Below are 15,733 nucleotides of genomic sequence, written 5' to 3'. Positions count from 1 at the left end.
CTTGAGGCAGTGGGAGCTGTGTAAATCTTCTAGTGTAAGGAGAGGGCAGCCGATAATCCTTTGGGCAACGTTGATGACTCCCTGAAGTGCTCTCCTCTGAGCCACTGTGCAGCTAGCATACCATATGCATATGCAGTATGTTAGGATGCTTTCTATGGAAGCTCTATAAAAGCACACCAGCAGTCTCTGTGTGATGTTATTCCTCCTGAGTACTCTCAGGAAGAACATTCTCTGTTGGGTCTTTTTCAGCAACTCAGAGGTGTTCACGCTCCAGGATAGGCTTTCCTCTATGTTGACTCCCAAGAACCGAAAGTCTGCCACCCTCTCCACACAGTCACCGCTGATACTTAGTGGTTGAACTTCTGTCTTGTTTCTTCTATAATCTATTATGAGTTCTTTTGTCTTTTTAGTATTTAAGAGGAGGTTGTTATCCTTGCACCAAGAAGACAGTTGCTCCACCTCATCTCTGTAGGCAGACTCGTCTCCCCCAGATATGAGCCCCACCACAGTAGTGTCATCTGCAAATTTCACAATAATGTTGCTCTGGTGGGCGGGGGTGCAATCATATGTGTAGAGAGAGTAGAGCAGTGGACTAAGCACACAGCCCTGAGGTGACCCAGTGCTAAGGCTTAGAGTTGGTGATGTGTGACGGCCCACTCTCACTTTCTGTCTGCGGCCAGTGAGGAAGCTATTGATCCATCTGCAGGTGCTGTGAGGAAGCCCCAGGTCTTTTAGTTTGACATCCAGTTTGCTGGGACGAATAGTATTGAATGCAGAGCTGTAATCTACAAACAGCATGCGTACATAGGTTCCTTGCTTCTCCAGATGTGTTGTAGCAGCATGGAGTGCTGTGGCTATGGCGTCCTCTGTAGATCGATTTGCTCTGTAAGCAAACTGATACGAATCAAGGCCACGGGGTAGGGCTACTGTAATGTGATGACGAACCAAATTCTCAAAACATTTCATTGCCACTGGGGTGAGTGCCACTGGTCGATAGTCATTAAGGCTGGAGATGTGAGGTTTCTTGGGCAAGGGTATTATAGTGGAGGTCTTGAGGCAGGGTGGAACCGTCAACTGTGCGAGGGATTGGTTGAAGATCCTGGTGAAGATCTCAGCCAGCTGGTCTGCGCAATCTCTCAGTACATATCCTGGTATGCCATCAGGGCCAGCCGCCTTCCTCGGGTTTACGTCCCGCAGCATACGCCTCACTTCATGTTCCTCCAAGGTGATGATAATACCATCATAGGTTGTGTGGTATTGCCTTGCCTCTAAAGCATCCGGTGTAGTGTCCTCTAAACGAGTGAAGAAGATGTTTAGCTCCTCCGCCAATGCTAGGTCACCTTCAGCAGCGCCTAGGTTGGTCTTGTAATTCGTCAGCTTCTGGATACCCTGCCACATCAGCCGGCTGTTCTTGCTTTCCAGGTGGAACTCGATTTTCCTCATATAATCCGCCTTGGCCTCTCTGATGCCTCTTTTCAGGTTGGCTCTTGCCATACTATAGTGGTCACTGTTCCTGGAACTGAAGGCGTTATTGCTCTCCTTTAACAGCTGTCGAACTTCCCGGGTCATCCAGGGCTTTTGGTTAGGGTAAACCCGGATGTATTTGTCCACTGTGACAGTATCTATGCAGTGTTTAATGTAGCAAAGGACACTGTCCGTGAATATTTCCAGGTCTTGACGTTTAAAGATTTTCCAGTTTTTCCAGTTTTATCAAAACAATCCTGCAGCTGTTGAGAGGCACCCTCTGGCCATGTAGTAACAGTCTTTGTGCTGACCGACGCAGTTTTCCTGATGGTGGCATAAACAGGAATTAGGAGCAGGGACAAATGGTCAGACTGGCCCAGGTGGGGTAAAGGTGTGGCCCTGTAGCCCTTCTTGATGTTAGAATAAACTTTGTCCAGAGTATTACCGCCCCTAGTGGCACACTTTACATGCTGATGGAAATTAGGGATTACTATTTTTAAATCTACATGATTAAAATCCCCAGCTATAATGTGTACAGCGTCCGGGTATTTACTCAGTTTGTTACTAACAGTTGCATGCAGAAGCGCTAACGCCGCATTAGCATTCGCATCTAGTGGTTTGTATACAGCTGTTATTATAATGACGGTAAATTCCCTTGGCAGGTAAATAGGCCTGCATTTAACAGTCAGATATTCTATGTCCGGTGAACAATGGCGGTTTGTAATCACAGTATTAGTACACCAACTGTTGTTTACATATAAGCAGATTCCCCCTCCTTTTCTCTTACCGGAGTCTTCTGTTCGATCTTGGCACTGTGCGGTGTAGCCTGCTAATTCAATAGCCGAGTCCGGAATGGATTGATGCAGCCAGGACTCGGTAATCAGAAGGATGCACGGGTATTTAATGCGGTTATTCGCTGTTATTAGTAGCCTTAGCTCATCCATCTTGTTCGCCAGGGATCTGGCATTTGAAAGAAACAGACTGGGGAGCGGAGGTCTACATGTCTGCCTCCTTAGCCTGGTTAATACACCCGCCCGGCAGCCTCGCTTCCTACTTCTATCTTGACGCCGCCTGCACCGCCTTCCCGCTGGGAAAGTAATCCTTGAAGCGCCCGGTCTCCTCGCTAATTCCTCCGGTATTTTATGCAAGCGGATAAATTCAATAGTCACGCTCACACGATAACACACTCCAATCCTGAGGAGATCATTTCGGCAAAAGATGATATTTGCTTGACTAGCTGTACATGAAACAAAGCACAAAACGTGCAAAAACAAAAACATCCAAACACAACACTGACTGGTGGGAAACCGAGCTGCTGCAACTACGTGCGCCGCCATCTTCTAATCCCGCTATACTAATAAAAGGCAAAGCCCTCACTCACTCACTCATTTACTCATCACTAATTCTCCAACTTCCCATGTAGGTAGAAGGCTGAAATTTGGCAGGCTCATTCCTTACAGCTTTCTTACAAAAGTTGGGCAGGTTTCAATTCGAAATTCTACGCGTAATGGTCATAACTGGAAGGTATTTTTCTCCATTTACTGTAATGGAGTTGAGCTTGAAAGCCGTGGGGCGAAATATCTTGTGACATCATCACGCCTCCCACGTAATCACGTGAACAGACTGTCAACACACTAAGTAGAAAACCAGGAAGAGCTCCAAAACGTGCTGAAGAAAGCATGCATTATATAATTGAGAAGGCAGCGAAACAATAAGAAGCGAGCGAGTGACATATACTACCATATTCATGAGTGCTGCTACTTCGGAAAGAAAGCAAGGTGTAAACCTAAACTTTAAATTAATTTCATAGACAGGCTACCGCTGGCGTTTCACATGCCCACGGGTAATGCGGGATACAAGTTTAATGAGAGGGCCTTGGGATATAAACAAGAGTTTTGATCACTTTGTAACTAAGTTAAAATTGTAGGTGAAGGGGTGTGCTTATGCAAATTCCGAGAGACTGTGTTTGTGGGGATTGACAGTTAAAGGCGGGTGGGGAGTCACGTCATCATCTCCCTCCCATTCATCTATTTCGCTCTGAGCTGAGCTCCAGCGGCTAACGCCGTCTTCGAAGCAACCGTCAGACTGCCACCAAATACTCACAGAAAAATCCACAAGTTAATACACACGCTGTCTCTAGAGTTTCTCACACTGAATCCTCCAGGCACTACTTACAAAAGGTCACATTGACAATCGTGTTACGTTATTTTTAAAATCTTTCCTTTTCTTAGCACAAGCACAGCTGAGAAGCTTGATGCATGTGCTCCATAACGCGTTAAAAATAATGCATTTAATCACACTTTGCATTACAAGCAGATTACATTGATCAGCGCATCCCGATTCATTTTACCCTCGCACCACCTTAGTTTGAGAAGTATATGAAAAATATGAGGTTAACACAGAAAAACAGATCACCAATTCAAGCTTTATGAATAATCGATTAAGCCATCAATAATTGTTTTGGTAAAGCCATCCTCCTTCCATTTTATAATTTTTCCGCCACTAGCCATGATTAAATGAGCGGTAAAAAGTAAGAGCAAAGCGAGGGTGACTTATTTAGGCAGGCATATATATGACAGCAACACTCATGACAATGTCAATCATGTTACGTTATTATTAAAATGTTTCCTTTTCTTTTCATTACTTCTTTAACACACTACTTCTCCGCTGCGGAGGCGGGTATTTTGTTATATATATATATATATATATATGAATGACCTCCAAAGAGCTGAGACTTTTGATATCATGAGCGTGTCTGCAAAACTGTGGTCTCCTGCCCAGCAAAAGTCGAGCAGCCAGCGTGCGTGCATAGCTGTGCCGGCCTTTGAGGCGCTGACTGCGCTTCTGCCTTAAGTCAAAGTGAGCACTTTTAATTTTTCATCCTCCCCTGCGCTATAGCCCAGACAAGTGCAAACACAGGGACCCCTTTTCTACACCACGGCAAAATAATATTAAGGCGATTCACACTTTCTTTTGCACGATATCGATTATGAGGTCCTCACCGGATTATGAAGACACGCACAGTGGAGGACTGACAGTGCCATCACAGCCGATTAATGGCGGGGCGTCTCACCAGTCTACACAAGACCCACGCGACTGTCCCCAAAAGGCGATCATAGCGTCAGCGAACACATCTCTCTATACTATATAAAGAAAAAGGCAACTTTCCTTTCTTTACACCTTTTTCCTTTTATCCCAAACCAAAGCCTTTCTCTCTTAACACTGCAGAGGACACAAAACTAATTTTCTTTAAATGCGGTAAGGCACATTACCAGAGGCACAAATTTGAGCGTTCACATAGAAAATGTAATTTCTATACCACAGCCGTCGTGTAGCGCCTTTCAAAAGGGATCTACTACCGAGAGATGATCCATATACATTTTAGCTGCTGTTAGTTACTTACCTGTTGTGTTACACAGTCTTTAAAATGTAGTTTACCTGAAACCACTCCAGTAGTGCTCAATGTACCTGTACTTCTTAAAACGTTAATGTTTTACTGTTTAATAACTTATAGACTATATTTTATTATTTCTCCTTGCACTCAGTGACCAAAGCTATACACACACATATATAAAAGCTATACACACAAGTATATGTATGTGTATATATATGTATGTATGTGTATATATATATATATATATATATATATACACACACACTATCTACATATATATATATATATATATATATATATATATATATATATATATATATATATATATATATATATATATATATATATATATATATATATACACACACACTGAAACACACATACATACATAAATATGCGTACATACGTACATACATACATACATACACACATATATATAATTTGTGTGTGTGTATATATGATGTAGATAGGTATGTATATAGTATATATATATATATGTGTATATGTAGATATGTATATAGATATGTAGATATGAAGATATGTATGTGTGTATATATATGTGTATATATATATATATGTATGTATGTGTGTGTGTGTGTGTGTGTGTGTGTGTGTGTGTATATATATGACAGCAGCAATCTAAGCTGTGAGAAAACAGTAAAAAGGAGGCGTGTCAGACGTCGTGGTACATTTTCTGATGCAGCTAGATGAAAAAACTTTGTGGCGCTGCCGCCAAATACACAAACAATTACTTTGAAGACAATCATGTTACATTATTTTTAAAATGTTTCCTTTTCTTTTTCATAACTTCTTTAACACACTAGTTCTCCGCTGCCAAGCGCGGGTATTTTGCTATATATATATATATATATATATATATATATATATGTATATATAGTATATATATATATATATGTATATATACACATACATATCTTCATATCTACACATATCTGTATGTATATACATATACACGCATATATATATATTTATATAAATACCTATCTATCATCATATATAGACACATACCTTACATACACACACACAAATTATATATATGTGTGTATGTATGTATGTATGTACGTACGTACGTATGTATGTATGTGTGTGTGTGTGTGTGTGTGTATATATATATATACTGTATATATATATATACATACATACATACATATATACAGTATACACATACATATACTTGTGTGTATAGCTTTTATATATGTGTGTGTATAGCTTTGGTCACTGAGTGCAAGGGAGAAATAATAAAATGTAGTCTATAAGTTATTAAACAGTAAAACATTAACGCTTTTAAGAAGTACAGGTACATTTAGCACTACTGGAGTGGTTTGGTAAACTACATTTTAAAGACTGTGTAACACAACAGGTAAGTAACTAACAGCAGCTAAAATATATATGGATCATCTCTCGGTAGTAGATTCCCTTTGAAAGGCGCTACACGACGACTGTGGTATAGAAATTACATTTTCTATGTGAACGCTCAAATTTGTGCCTCTGGTAATTATGCCTTACCGGCAATAAAAGAAAATTAGTTTTGTGTCCTCTGCAGTGTTAAGAGAGAAAGGCTTTGGTTTGGCATAAAAGGAAAAAAGGTGTAAAAAGAAAGGAAAGTTGCCTTTTTCTTTTATATAGTATAGAGAGATGTGTTCGCTGACGTTACGATCGCCTTTTGGTGACAGTCGCGGTGGGTCTTGTGTAGACTGGTGAGACGTCCCCGCCATTAATCGGCTGTGATGGCACTGTCAGTCCTCCACTCTGATGCGTGTCTTCATAATCCGGGGTGAGGACCTCATTATCGTATAATGCAAAAGAAAGTGTGAATAAGCCTTAATATTTTTTGCCGCCGTGTAGCAAAGGGGTCCCATGTTTGCGATGTCTGGGCTATAACGGGGGAGGATGAAAAAAATGAAAAGTGCTCACTTTGACTTAAGGCAGAAGCGCAGTAAGCGTCTCAAAGGCCAGCACAGTATAGCGTCGCCAGCTGCTTTCGACTTTAGCTGGGCAAGAGACCCCAGTTTTTGCAGACACGTTCATGATTTCAAAAGTCTCAGCGCTCCATTATAAAATGGAAGGAGGATGGCTTTACCAAAACAATTATTGATGGCGAATCGATTATTCATAAAGCTTGAATTGGTGATCTGTTTTTCTGTGTTACCTCATATTTTTTCATACTTCTTCTCAAACTAAGGTGGTGCGAGGGTAAAATGAATCGGGATGCGCTGATCAGTGTAATCGGTGTACCAGGAAATCATGCGTTGATAAAAGCTCCCCTTTGCTTGTAATGCAAAGTGTGATTAAATGCATTATTTTTTAACGCGTTATGGAGCACATGCATCGAAGCTTCTCAGCTGTGCTTGTGCTAAGAAAAGGAAAGATTTTAAAAATAACGTAACACGATTGTCAATGTAACCTTTTGTAAGTAGTGTCTGGAGGATTCAGTGTGGAGAAACTCTATAGAGACAGAGTGTGTATTAACTTGTGGATTTTTCTGTGAGTATTTGGTGGCAATCTGACGTGTTGCTTCGGAATACGGCGTTAGCTGCAGAGCTCAGCTCAGAGCCAAATGAGATGAATGGGAGGGGAGATGATGACGTGACTCCCCCACCCGCTTTAACTCTCAATCCCCCACAAACACAGTCTTACGGAATTTGCATAAGCACACCCCTTCACCTACAATTTTAACTTAGTTATAAAGTGATCAAAATCGCTTATATCCTGCGCCCTCTCATTAAACTTGTATCCCGCATTACCTGTGGCATGTGAAACGCCAGCGTAGCCTGTCTATGAACTTAATTTAAAGTTTAGGTTTACACCTTGCTTTCTTTCCGAGGCAGCAACACTCATGAATATGGTAGTATATGTCACTCGCTCGCTTCTTATTTTTTCGCTGCCTTCTCAATTATATAATGCATGTTTTCTTAAGCGCTTTTTGGAGGTCTTCCTGGTTTTCAGCGCACTGCGTTGACAGTCAGTTCACGCGGATTACGGGAGGCGTGGATGATGTCACACGAAATTCCGCCCCCACGTCATTCCAGCTCAACTCCATTACAGTTAATGGAGAAAAATACCTTCCAGTTATGACCATTAGGCGTAGAATTTCGAAATGAAACCTGCCCAACTTTTGTAAGTAAGCTGTAAGGAATGAGCCTGCCAAATTTCAGCCTTCTACCTACACGGGAAGTTGGAGAATTAGTGATGAGTCAGTGAGTCAGTGAGTGAGTGAGTGAGTATGTGAGTGAGTGAGTGAGTGAGGGCTTTGCCTTTTATTAGTATAGATATATACACACTAGCAAAATACCCGCGCTTCACAGCGGAGAAGTAGTGTGTTAAAGAAGTAATGAAAAAGAAAAGGAAACATTTTAATAATGACGTAACATGATTGACAATGTAATTGTGTTGCCATTGTCATGAGTGTTGCTGGCATATATATATATATATATAACACACATTCCACTGTGAGTGGAAAAAAAACACACCAAAATGTTTTTCATCACATCTTCAACAATAGTCGGCCGATTTTGATAAAATTTGGAACATTGTATAAACTTTTGTCAAAGCCTGGTCAAAGCAGTATAAGATCTTACTTATTTATAAATATGGTTGCCATGGATACGTGCAAACGCAGACGATAAAGTTTGTAAACAAGTTTGACCCTTGCTAAATTTGTAGATAAAATGGGTTTCAGTACAGAAGACCGAATTTTTATTAAGAATTTGGTTCTGCTAAAGGGTTACAGCAGTCGTCGACTGATAAAAGAGTTCCCACAGAAAGGTTGAAACAAAAACGGTCTTGATGTGCTGCTACGAAAGATTTGGTTGACCGGCACTGTGGACCGGCAACCAGGCAGTGGTCGACCACGCTCGGTGCGTACAGTTGAAAACATTGAAGCTGTTAACGATCTTGTACTAAGCCAAGAAGACGCACCACAGACTCACAGAACAACTCGACAGATAGCTAGAGAAATCGGAATAAGCCAAAGAACTGTGGTTGAAATAATCCATAAAGACCTGAAGCTGAAGTGCTTGAAAAAGCACCGCAGTTAACAACAGCCAACAAGGAGTCGCGCTTGAAACGATGCAAGCAGCTGCTGGACAAGTTTTCAGAGCACAGCGTCAGCTTCATCTGGTTCACAGATGAAAAGGTTTTTACGGTGGCACCACCTATCAATGCCCAGAATGATCGTCTGTACGTACCGTCAACAACAAAGAAGCGAGATACTGATGCCAAGCGCCTCCTGCGGACCCGCCCTACCTTCAGCCGCTCAGTTATGGTATCGGTAGCAGTCTCCAAACTTGTCTGCACAGAGCTTTTCTTCATTGAACCCGGAGTAAAAGTCAATGGTGCATACTACCGGGATGTCCTGCTGACACAGAACATGTTGCCAGCAATCAGACACATGTCAGGAGACTTCTTTGTCTTCCAGCAGGACAACGCCCCAGCACACCGTGCACGGGACACTGTTAAGCTGCTATGTCATGAAACTCCAGGTTTAATTGGACCAGACCTTTGGCCAGCAAACTCACCAGACCTCAATCCCGTCGACTATCGAATCTGGGGTTTGATGCAAGACCGCGTCTACCAGACTCCAATATGAGACATCGAGGACCTGAAGCAGCACCTCATCTCTGTCTGGGCTGAACTGAAACAGAGTGTTGTTGACAAGGCAATTGATCAGTGGAGACCAAGGCTGAGGGCTTGTGTCCGTGCCAAGGGAAAGCACTTCGAACAACTTCTTTAATAAATCATAAAACACTTATTAAAATTACTGTTCCAAATCTTGTTGATAACTTTGAATGAAAAGGTAATCTGATTTTATTTATGTCAAAACACGAAGACTTAAGTTCAATAAGCTACTGCAGCGATGTTGTTTGTTTGATGTGAGTAATTAATACAGCTGTTGTTGGAAAACATATTACATTCACTTTGTATCAAACATTAAGTAAATCAGCCAACTATTGTTGAAGATGTGATGAAAAACATTTTGGTGTGTTTTTTTTCCACTCACAGCACAGCACAGCGGGTATATAGCAAAATACCTGCGCTTTGCAGCGGCGAAGTACTGCATTAAAATTTTTATTAAAAAGAAAACCTTTTTAAACTGAGGGAAAATATGCCAATAACTATTTGTTAAGGATCTCTTTGTTCGGCCCTCCGGTTGTAACATGACCAAGCTGTGCGCTGCGCTTACTCTTGAGCATGTAAGTTACAGTTGGCCATGTGAACAGTAATCTTGTCTCAAATCTCACAGCTTAGATTGCTGCTGTCATAATTGGTTTGAGTTTCATGGTTTGTTTTAATTACGACAGTATTTGTAGGACTTGTGTTGAAGTGACATTCGGCAACTGTCAAGCATTGTAAGCACACAACCGGTTTCAGCGATAAAATCACATCCAGCTTTTGAGAGTTTAAACATTCATAAACATCAAAGTGTCCACTACTCAAATTGTCATCTGTGAATCTAAGATGTTTAAGAGGCATTGGCGGTTGTCGAAAGGTGTAAAATATTTGGCCATTTCGGTACACTTGAAAGCGACAACCGAACAATTCAGCGGCAGCAATCAACTCACATGCAGAACCATAGGTGAAGGGCTTAAGCATTTCACTCTTCTAGTGCTCCTGTGTAGTATAATTATCTCCTGTACCGTCATCAGTCCACACTTTGAACCTGTCCCAGTCATTCAATACATAAGACACAATGTTCCTCCAGATATCAAGAGTGAGCCTGATATGGCCATGCAATATGTAACAAAGAGAATGGAAAAGGTAGGTGCAATCTCCGGGCATGTAAACCACTCGGTAAGTGACAGTTCTTTGATCGATGGTGATCACCTCGATAGACATGTTAATGGGGGTTGGAATGATAAAGGAAATGGATACCCGCGCAATGTAAAGTACCTATACAATAATATACTATAATTGTAATAAACAAACAATAAAACAGCGGAGAAGCCGTGGATTAAACAAAAAGGCTGTAGTTTCTTTAATATTCTGCTAGTGTGTGTGCGTATATATATATATATATATATATATATATATATATATATATATATATATATATATATATATATATATATATATATTACTAGTTAAACACCCGCACTTCGCAGCGGCGAAGTACTGCTTTAAAATCTTTATTAAGAAGAAAAGTAAACATTTTAAAACTGAGGGAATATATACAAATAATTATTTGTTAAGGATCTCTTTGTATACCACTTTGTCATTTTGGCCCTCCAGTTGTACTATGACCAAGTTGTGCACTGAGCTTACTCTTGAGCATGCAATGTACAGTTGGCCATGTGAACGTTAATCTTGCCTCAAATCAATGCCACCCTTTTGTTGGGTTTGTCCCTGAGACTTACTAATTGTCATTACGAAACAGAGCCTTACTGGAATTTGAAGGCATTTGAATTGAAATGGGAGATCAGAGGGTATAACGGGGATGCGAGGAATAAACACTCTCTCCCCGGAGCCACTGCCAGTAGAAATAGTTGCCTCAATTAGGTTCTTTTGTAGACACGTGACCTGAAGTCTCGTGCCATTACAACGTTTTGGTTTACTCTATGTTTCTCAGTAACATTATTGGTGCCCCAACCTTCAAAATTAGATTATGCTCATGAGTGCCTGGAGGATTCAGAGTGTGGAGAAACTCTACTGGATAGTGCACCGCGTCTTCCACTTCTACAACAGGATCCACAGACTGATATGTTTTCAGTTGTGAAGGTAGTTTTTGAAGTAAAATGTGGTTTATAGTCGTAGTTGTGTCATTTTTTGGTGTCAGGATAGCTCTCTCCCTCAACCATGACACGTCGTTCTGGTGGAGATTTTGTAGATTGGGGTAAACATTTTGAAGAAGGCTTTGTAAGGTATTCATGAGGAGACAGAGATTTGTAGGAATATTTATTTTACAATTTACTTGAATGAAGGTGCCATCACCTATACTCATCAGAAGAGCAGAGAACTCCCCGACTTTTTTGTCACCTTTCAAATGAACCCTCATGTTTATTCTTAAGGTAACAACATTGATTTGTGGCCATAGGTATGAAGACTTCAGACATGCTTTAACTTCGTCAGCATGTGTTCCTCTGGGCACGATTGGTAGGGTTTGCTGGAAGTCTCCAGCCAGCAACACTGTCAAGCCTCCCATAAGTTTGTTGGTGTTTCGGATGTCTTGGAGGGTCCTGTCTAAAGCCTCAACACCTCTTCTGTGTGCCTTGGAGCATTCATCCCAGACAATAAGCTGACAATGTCGAAGCACTTCAGCCATGTTGCTCTGGTTTGATATGTTACACATGAGGGATTCAGTATGGCTGAGGTTCAGAGGCAGCTTGAAAGCTGCATGAGCAGTTCTGCCACCCTCAAGGAGAGTTGCACCAATGCCAGAAGAAGCCACAGCTATGGCAATGTTACCTTCCGCTCGGATTTTTGCAAGAAGAAGGTTTATGAGGAATGTCTTACCAGTTCCTCCTGGAGCATTAAGGAAAAACACTATGCCAGTGGCCGAGACAACGCTCCTCATGACTTGCTTATAAACTGTCTTTTGGTCACTAGTTAGCAACAGCTTGTTATTTGTTACTATATTGACCAATTGTGAGTAGGGTCCATGATTTACCGCGGCCTGCGGAATTTAATGCCACGCCGCGGAATTTAGGGTTTTGCAGCGGTAAAAAGCTACGCCGCGGAATTAACCTAACTGTTGCGGAAAATACCAAATCTGAATGAAATCTCACCATTTGAGTCATATTGATATTAGTATGATTAGTTTCGATTACTTCTTTAAGTTCTTTCTTTAGCCTATTATATCATCTCATTAATATCTTGTTCGTTGCTACTGAAATCAAACATAGTAGAGCTACAGTCCAGTTAAAGAAGCTGTTAGCGTTGCTGCAAAGTACTGATAAACTTAACGAGCTGAGATCTGAACTTGAATTTGTATCTGTGCACTGCCAGCCAATTATGAACACTCTGACTTCTTTTGAGGCAGTCATTCATAGCTGTTGATGTCTACAACAAAGTGTCTGACTTACTGTTTTACCTGAAACCGTCCGGATTTCCAATTGCAACCAGTTGCTGTGAAGATGCAAAACACAATGCTGCTGCTAAACTTGAAGAATATTTTGTGCGAACCAAACAGCTGGCAATAGACCTATTCAAATCTGTGAGAATATTTGATCCGCGACAGCTACCACTCTTATTGAAGAATTTTGCTGATCATGCACAATCAGTGGCAACAATGATGGCTGCAGCAGGTGAATGGCAAGCTTATCTGGACATAGCATCTCGTGAAGTAATTCCAGCTGATATCACAGCTTTTTGGTGTGCCTTAGAGGACAGACTGCCTCGCTTAGCAGCTCTTGCTAAAGTTTACATTGCATTGCCGATCTCTTCTGTTGATGTGGAATGTTCGTTCTCAAAATATGGATCGGTGTTATCACCACTGCGGTATTCTCTGTCACAAGAAAACCTACGAGCTTACAGTGCCATTTTCTTCAACAATAAATAAACAATAACTTTAGAAACATTATTCGATAGTTTGTTGAGAATAATATTATGCCTACATATGTTTCAGCATCGTTTGCCTAAAGCAAATCTGTGGATTAAAATGTGTGGATGTGAACGCTTTGATATACCTATTTGATTAGTATTACGAATTATGATTGATTATTATTAAGGATTAAGAATAAGAAAAATTGCATTTATTTTGCTTGTGTTATGAATTAGTCTTATGGAGTTCTGGTACTGCATTTGTTGCGCCGTGGTACGCTGCGGAATTTAAAAAAAAACATGCCACGGAATTTACGATTTCTTGCCGCAGTAAATCGTGGGCCCGAATTGTGAGGTGTTGTAAGATGTCTCAAGTACTCGGGATTTGATGTAAGTTCTGCCAGTTCTCTGAAAGGTGAAGGCAAACCGTAATGATCAAGAGATTGACCTCCAATAGCAATCACGTAGTTTTCAAGCACCTGTAGACACTTGTTATAGATCAAATGTAACCACTGGTGGACTTCTGTTCGTATATGATCTCTTTCAGTCTGTCTCCTAACATCTTCTGCTATGCTGTCTTTGTTTTTCCCATAGGTTTAAGCGGTTTTTCATTTGGCAGAACACCAGCATGACAGCAAAGAGTTCACGGATCTTTTGAGGTGACCGAGACAGAGCAGCTTCCTGTAGAGTCTCCTCGCAGTTGATATCATCCTGTAAAAAAAACAACTTATAGGTTGGATGTAGGACACCATCAACTGTTCTGAGAGATTTGAAAGACGTGGGACCTGTGATTTGGTTGAGCAGCAGTCGAAGATGGTAGCATTCAGAGTTATTCGGGTGCACAGTGTAGACCCATCCCAGCACATTATCTTTTTTCACTCCCGAATGTCCTGGTACAGTGTTCCCCTGTTTCCTCCGACGAAACATGTTGTTTGCCCACACATAATATGATGGAATGTCATTACAATGAAGTTGTTTTGCAAAATCATCATGGTTGCAAAGGTCAAAGAACGCTAAAATGGTCGTTTGTGGTGGATTGTGTACTTTATCAGCAAAATTGTCTTCTGTGAAATAAATTCTTTGTCCGTTCTCAAGATGCGCAAGATGAACGACCGTAGGGTAACGCTCGTGAATAGGAAAACAGAAAATACGTCAGGCTGCTTTAGAGCTACTATTGTAACGCCCAGCTTCGTATCGAGGTACTTCATCATTTTGATTTTGTATTGTAAATACTGCCTGGTCATTTCCCTTGTTAACATACTTGCAGATGTATTTGATCAATTTTACTGAATTGCAAAATTCGACATTGATGTGAGCATTGAAGAAGCAGGAAAGCACAGGACTATAAGGGACCACCCATCTGTTGCTGATATCTACTCCATTGATGTTAATCGTATGACCTCCATTAGCAGGTGCACACCGGTGCTACTGAGGGTAACCATCTTTTCCGGTCTGAGTTTCTGAGATGAAGGGACGCGGGTACTTCTTACTGCATATTCTGTTGATCATGCAGGGTGAGTTGATATTATGAGGTCCACATGGGCCGTGAATCATGGTGGATTTTACTATTTTGCGAAGGGCAGGGTCAGTCTGTGGATCAGGAATTTCCGCACGGATCACTTGATCGATGACAGCTGGCTTAATCCTATCCTTTAGCCACAACAGAATATGTGCATGGGGAATACCTCGCTTTTGCCACTCTATGGTGTACATGTAACAGTTTGTACAGCTGAAAATGTTACTCTTCGTGAGCAAGTCTATCATTTTGCGAATTTTCAGATGAAATACACGACTGATAAGGTCGTGGCGATTGTGAGGTTTTTGACATGGAAAGAGAATTTCAGTGATGTCAGTCCATTTAGGATTGCAAGTATATGTGACGAATAAGTCAGGGCGGCCATAATGACGTACGTATGTCATTGTGTCTTGTGTACGCTGGTGCATATAGCAAGGTCCTCCAGTGAAGGATGATGGTAATATCACAGCTTGACCAAGTTCCCTTAAATTAGTGTCGTTTTTGTCAATAGCATCTTTCAAGTGGACGTAATTTCCAGATCGTAGTTTCTTCTGATTTCTGATATAATTTAGTCTTTCGGATTCAATTTTTGCGTACGTATCAACTAAAAACTGATTTAATAAAGTTCGGAAGAAAAGGATAGTATTATCATGATGTTGTCTGATCATAAGCCGGTATGAATAGAAGTTTGCTGCAGAGACGCTTTTCTTCATAGGTAACCTACTGGCAGCATTAACTTGAGGTATAGACACAGAATAGCCATCTTCACCATAGCAGAACATGAGGGGATATTGAAGTACATCATAGAATCTGTGGGTTTCCTTAATGGGTTGCAGATTATTGTCTCTGCTTTTCAAGACAAT

The sequence above is a fragment of the Polypterus senegalus genome, chromosome 8, assembly GCF_016835505.1.
Source record: "Polypterus senegalus isolate Bchr_013 chromosome 8, ASM1683550v1, whole genome shotgun sequence".
In the NCBI taxonomy this organism is placed as follows: Eukaryota; Metazoa; Chordata; class Cladistia; order Polypteriformes; family Polypteridae; genus Polypterus; species Polypterus senegalus.
This window is presented reverse-complemented; position numbering follows the sequence as displayed.